This window comes from Electrophorus electricus, chromosome 5, assembly GCF_041902795.1.
Source record: "Electrophorus electricus isolate QZ-2024a chromosome 5, ASM4190279v1, whole genome shotgun sequence".
NCBI lineage: Eukaryota > Metazoa > Chordata > Actinopteri > Gymnotiformes > Gymnotidae > Electrophorus > Electrophorus electricus.
In genome coordinates, this window is record NC_137501.1 from 25,282,389 (window position 1) to 25,289,477 (window position 7,089).

Genomic DNA, 7,089 nt, shown 5'->3' on the forward strand with positions numbered 1-7,089 from the left:
TAAAGCAGCAATGTTAATCAATCAACTGACGTATTACCCAGACCTAAAAGAAACTGAGGCAAAATCAATTTGTTCTAACAGTAAGTGCACAGTGCATCGGTAATTAGAGAAGGGAGAGTGTCTGTCTCTGGATTCTAAGTTGTGGAGTTTAAAAAGAGAGAGAGAGTAGAAAATATATATTATATAATTAGAAGCGCTGCAAAATTAAATATATAATATATACTACACTCTTATCCTAACAATAGGAACTCAGTAATTGAGATTAATATAATTGTTGAGTCTAGATTATGATAAGGATTAGCAATTATGACATTAAAACTAATACATTTATATGAAATAATTGCTTTCCTTGTTTCCAGTGTCTATTGTTCATTATTGATTATATTAGCAGCTACATATTTTTGCACACACTGAGACATTTTATCATATCATGACCCCTTTTGCACTCATTTCTTATTAGTTTTTCTCAGCCTGTTTGCAGTTTATACTCCATCACCTCTTTTTATTTCAGGATTGCTAATCGATGACTGACTGACACTATGGTATATATCTTGTTTCCAAATATTTAATTTCTTACACATTCTAAATCTGATCTAAACCTCAACACAGGAAAAGAAACTCAACTGAACAATACCATGGCACATGCCCTGTTCTCAGAAAATAATAGTCTCAATTTCATATATTTTGGTTATGGATTTTATATGGATCGAGAACATTTGGCTGGCAAGACAAGGCTGTCCATCTTCCTCATCATCGTTGCCTGCGCAAATGTGGCAGCCCTCCAGTGGTGTGGTGGTGTTCTGTGGCGTCATCGTAAGAGCGGAGGCCGAATCTCAGCCCTCATGATTATGCTGCTCCTTAGTGACCTGTTGGAGCTGCTTCTGCATCCATACATAGTATCAAAACTACTCCAGGATGAAAACTGCTGGGACATGAGCATGACGTGCCAGACATTTGTTTCTTTCTGGTCAGCGGCAAGAAACTACGGTCTTCACCTAAATGCAGTGGTAGTGCTGGAGCGTGTTCTCTCGATAAGACATCTATTCTGCTCTGCTCATGTTTTCTTTCCTTCGTGCTCCATTGTACTCTCAATCGTTGTATTCATTTGTATCTTCTTATGTGAATTTTTTAGCTTGCCTTATCTTTATAGCTTGAGTCTACCTCTGTTGTTAGCTATGATAGCCATGACATGGATAGTCACTTGTAGAAAACCACCCCTCACAGATGAAACCTCTCACAGTATCGGGAAGCCACCTTATAGACTGGTGTGTTTTGTAATTTTCATCGTTGTCCCATATATTGTATACATTATCCTACATTTCTTTCTATGGCATTTCTGGGAATTTCACGTGATGGTTAACTGTCTGATGAGTTTGAGGATGATCTCAGACCCTTTCCTTTGTATGCTGGTCTACTGTGAGAATCAGTCAAACACCACAAACACACATAGGGCACAACCCAGCCACGGAGATGACAGCATCACAGAATCCAGATGATTCCAGACAAACACACATCTAGCAATATGTGATGCCTAGTTATGGTTTCCTCACTGTTCACAGCAGAATCCTTCAGACTGTGACAGCTTATCAATCAACAGGTAGACTCTGACAGGTACACTTTCTTTTTGTTTTGGCATATTCCATTTAAAAGGGATCAGAGTGTATTTTGTAACCCACCAGATCACATTCTTGAGAATACTGAGCAAATAGCTTCACTATATAAATATATCTCTTTTGTTGTTTGCTTTTGTCCTGTTATATTGGTAACGTTAGTAGTGTTGTGTCTATAATGGTGTGGAAGGGTGAGCATTGTCTCCTGACAATTTGCACCCTTAGAGGTTACTCACTAGGACGTAAGGACCTCCTAGATGCCAGAGGGCTCTCTCAAGAGGTTTGTGGAGTTGATTCAGGGAGAAGACAAAAAACAAGAGACAACAGAGAGGAAAAACAACTAGGAGACAAGATGAGGGAAGGCTGTTCCTCTTCGAACATGTAAAGAAAGCAACTCTGAAATCCTGTACTTGAAATACTAATTACCAGCAAGCTTAGCACATTTACTGCACACACCAAAAGATACACAAAAAGTGGCCTTTGTGAAGGTGTAATATAGAGGGGAGGCCAAATGTGGGAGATCAGGCTGACTGATTAATTCCCTGCTCGTGGCCTCCCTCTGGTGGTATGTGTATATCTATCTATATACACACACACACACACAACAAAAAAAGCAAACCAATTATTCTAACAAAAAAAAGCATAACAGCTCCTTTGCTCTCTGTGCTTTCCCTCTGTAGCTCATTACAACCAGGGAGAAAGTGGAATCCACAAATGGCGGTACAATTAGCCAAGAGTGCATTTGAGCATAGGGGTGTGTTATGGCAGGTGCAAAATGGAAGAGCAGGGCTTGGGTCAGGTGGTTCATTTTATAAGGTCACATCACTAGAGAGAAGGTGAATGAGGACTAGTTTTATTCACAAAACAAGGCGAGGAAGCATGACATGCAACAGCAGCTTTGCAAGAAGAACAGGGGCAATGGCTACAAATTAAAATAATCTAGAGAAGTGGAGAATCATCTGGTGAGAGGTGTGGCTAATGGATATGTGTCACGATAAATGTTTTGCTTGCAGTGACTTACAATGTCTTTCCAAACCTTCAAAACCTTGGACTGTAGGTAAGTGAAGATCCTAATTGTGCATATAACTTAGTATTTGGTACATTAAAGCATACTTTATCAGCATGTAAGGTTAGTTTGTCACAGGCATAATAAACACTGAGACAGGGTGTTGTAAATTGAAAGTAATCAGATTTGAGTTTATTTTATAGAATTAACAAGTGCATTTGATAAGCAGTAGATGAAGCATTTGAAAGGAAGAAACTGAACTACACAGACTTTGTGACTGAGGAGAAAGAATGCAGCTGGCAGGGGAATACAAGTCCAGTACAGACAGGCGCAAGGGGATTTATAGCCAAGTCTGCCACATGCTTGCAGAATTTGGTTTTAGAGGCTGTAAACTAAGTGAAGCTTTGAATGAATTATCTGAAAGCAGCTAGTCAGTGGTTGTGGATAAGAGCATGGGCTAGCTGGGAAAATACAATATAAAGGTGGAATGGCACAGGTGTTCTGTGTTATGGGTATATGGAGGACTGAAGGTGAGTGGATTGTTATGTCATTGTGTAATATGGTAGATCCAGATCGAACTGGTAGCACCGAGTATGCACTGTATTGAAGATACACTTCATTAGTGAGATCTTCACTACAATGTGAAGCAACCAGCTTTGTATTGGCAATAACTATATCTACAAGTATAACTAACTGCAGGTATGCATGACCAGCAGTATTTAGTCAGGAGTTTCCAGTGGGGGAAAACCTCATGGATAGCCCTAGATCAGCATCATCTGATCTAACTAAAGATCTGACACTGGCCCATCATAGCATACAACACTGACATGACTTCACCAAAGTTAGATTGTACGGAATTCTATACAACCATATTCAACCCCAATATGTGATTATCGGGTCTGCAGTACCTGGGTTAGGTCACAAACAAATATAAGTCATCCAACACACAGGTGTGAATTGCCAGTGGCCAAATAACATGGTTATACGCAACAAACTTGTACTACCTAGAGGTCAAGCAAGTCAGTCAAATGTATTTATATAACACTTTTTACAACAGCTGTTGTCACAAAGCAGCTTTACAAATGTCCAAGTCCCCAGTGAGCAAGCCAAGGGCAACAGTGGCAAGAAAAAAATTCACTACAGCAAAAAAATTCACTACAGCATGATGAATAAACCTTGAGAGGAACCAAGACTCAAAGGGCCCCCCCATCCTCCTACAATAGCAACAATAAACAATAAGGAGCAGAATAAATAGTGAGAGAAAATAAACATAAGAAATCGATGTCTATTCCATTTTTCTAGAAGTCCTAGTCTGTTCTCGATGGTGCGCACGTGTCCAAAACCGATGCCGCAGGAGAACATCCACCAAGGGCAACAGAGAAGCCGTTAGCTGGGGTGGAGGTGTGGTGGGCTACAGAAGGGGAGCATCAGGGGGTGGTGGGAGGAGCCATGGTAGCTGAGATGGGTTGAGGTTCAGTAACATGACATCAGCAGTAGGGGTCCCTCAGCAGAAAGAGAGAACAGATTGCTAGGCATGTCCAGGTACAATGGTGTGTAAATTAGGGAATTATAATGTGCAAAGATGGACTCCAGCCGATCTAGCTACGGCAGCACAGCTAAAAGGATACACCCAGAAGGAAACACAGGCATGAGGGCACCCTGGCACATCAGCACACTGCTGCTCTCAGTCAACAAACTTGAATGACAAAGGAGAGGTAAAGTGACAGCATCATAACAAGCCAGTTTACCATAACCCTCAATGCTCATGAACCCCCAGATTAACTTTCCCTAAAGTGTGAAGTAGTTAATAAAATGCATGCCTACAGCTAGGTTTTCAGTCTAGCCTTAAGTACCAAGACTGTGTCTCAAACATTTACAGGAAGGTTATTCCATAGTGTGGGGGCTTTATAGAAAAAGGCTCTGTCCCCTGCGGTAGGTTTTCATATTCTTGGTACTAGTAAAGAGCCTGCACCTTTTGATCTAAGCAGACGTGTTGGGTCATAATGCATTAGGAGTTCTCCAAGGTTCTGTGTGGCTAGACAATTCAGTGCTTTGTAGGACAGCAGTATTTTACAATTAGGAAATTTTACTGGGAGCCAATGCAACATGGCCAAGACAAACACTCAGTAGGAACAGATCACAATAGTCAAGGTACCTTCAAGTGTATGTATGTATGTATGTTGTTTTCTTCCTTTCCACTCTTATTTCTTTACTTCAACTCAAATTCAGATTTTATAAGCAAACTAAACATGCTCCACCAAGACAGTCAAGACTATAAATCAAACCAAGACTCAAATCCTAACACTTAAAGAATCAAATAACTAAAAATATGGCTCTCAACATTACAAGAAAATCATAGCCACTATAATAAGCCACGCTAACAGTGAGCGTTAAGGAGGCAGACGCATATGCAGAGAAGAGTGAGATTTAATAGGGGCAAATCCAGAATCAGAGTCATTATAACAGTCTAGGGTCATTGAGCCAACACGGAGAGCACGGGGATACATGACAAACAAGACACGGACTAGGATACACGAGTAACTAAACACAAACAGCGATGAGAACTAAACGCATGGAAGCACACAGGATAAGCAGGCTATAACAGACCAGGAAACATGGAGGCTAGGATAACACGAAGGCACGGAATACAAAGAAACAACCATTAGAATAAAGATACACAACCATCAAACACATTAAATGAACAAAAACATAGGGCTCAAGACAGGGTTTAAATACATGAACTCAACAAGACTAGAAACAAGGTACATGTATGGAAAATTAGACAAGGTCAGAAATTGAAACAACGGAATGGAACTAAAGGTACACAAGACAGGGAAAACACGGAAGCTGGGAGGAACTGATCGTGACTACTTCCCACAAGTTCCACATTTTCGCTCTGTCCAAGTTCCCAACACAGGTTTGAGAAAAACATGGAACCATCTGATGGGCTTAAGGACTGGACTGAGAAACACCGAACTATGCTGTTGGAGAAGATGCTACTGATGTGTGAGTAATAGAACAATCTGATCGTTTAATGGTATAGCTTTTTAAAATTTATAATTTAAATATCCAATCTTCAAACCCTGGTAACATGGCATACTGCCGATTTAAGAATCACTTCCTACTCGCATGCAGACCCCATACACTCTTGACTCATGGTCAGATTGAGCTGATGTCAGCCTTCTCTTAAATCATCTCTCTGCTCTGCTGCGGCATTAGGCTTGCCCAACTACAGCCTACCCTTGAACGTTTACGCCTGTGAGCATGATAGTCCCCCTGACGTGACCCTGACAGGAGCTTGGTGGAGGTAACAGACCTGTGGCATTCGTATTGAAAGCATTAGATAATGTGGCACAGGGCCTGTCTGCATGCTTACACGCTAAGGCTGCAGCTGATGTAGGACAATAGAATGCAGACAATTTAACACTACATACTAGCCATCAGATCACCACGGAGGTAAATACGTCCACTGCGGCTATGACGTGCCCTAGTAATAATTTTACAATCTCTTCCCTGTAGGCCTCCTCATCAAATGCTTGCATTAAATGCTGTCCATGCAAAATTCAGCACAAAACCATAGGAACAGGACTGTTCCTCTACAATCCTCATACAAATCTGCTGTAGGAATGATTTAGCATCCACTCCTTTGGAGCACGAATCACATGTTGATGGGTCATGTCGGTGACTGATGTGTGCACACTGCCAAATGTAATTCTCAAAGACCATTCTCTGCCCTATTCATCGGGTGAGACTCACTGTAGCAGACAAGTTAATCAGATGCCCACAGGGACGGCTGGCTGTGCCCTCATTCTGCGACCCTTTCCTCATTGTTATTGTGTGTCTCATTCTGCATAAGGGGGGTTATATTAAAATATTGAAAGGTTATTGGAAAAAAAAATTTGCATTTTGGACATGTCAAGTGACAAATTTGATCTTAGATTCCCTTTTTAATTTGTGCACAAAACATGTTGATATAACAGCTAAACAATGTGCTCCCACCACCTGAGGCCCCTTTTCAGTCTCTGAAAATGAATGTCACCGCCATGCCTGCATGCAGGCTGTTCTAACTAATGCTGGTTCATTCAGCAGCTCTGCTAAAATTTTAGCATCAACTGGAGGTTTCACATCCCCTGTCACTCTCAGTCATCAGGCATATTTGAGTGAACAAAGCACAAAATTAAACATGGGCTGACCAAAGCAATACAAGAGACAGGAAAGTAGTAGACATGCTAGCTGTAGTTCTATGTGAAATGAGCGATGTCTCCAACCACAAAAGTCTCCTTCTGAAGTTTTGATGTGAAGATCTTTTGCCCACACCGTGGGTGAAGGGCCCACTTGGCCAAATGCTAGCTGGCGATTTAAACACAATCGTCTATGATTATACTGCAGCGGTCATTAAAAACCTCACCGTTGCTCAATCAAAGCGTGTGGCGCGAGTGCCGAAGGGCAGGACGGACAGACTCCAGCAACATG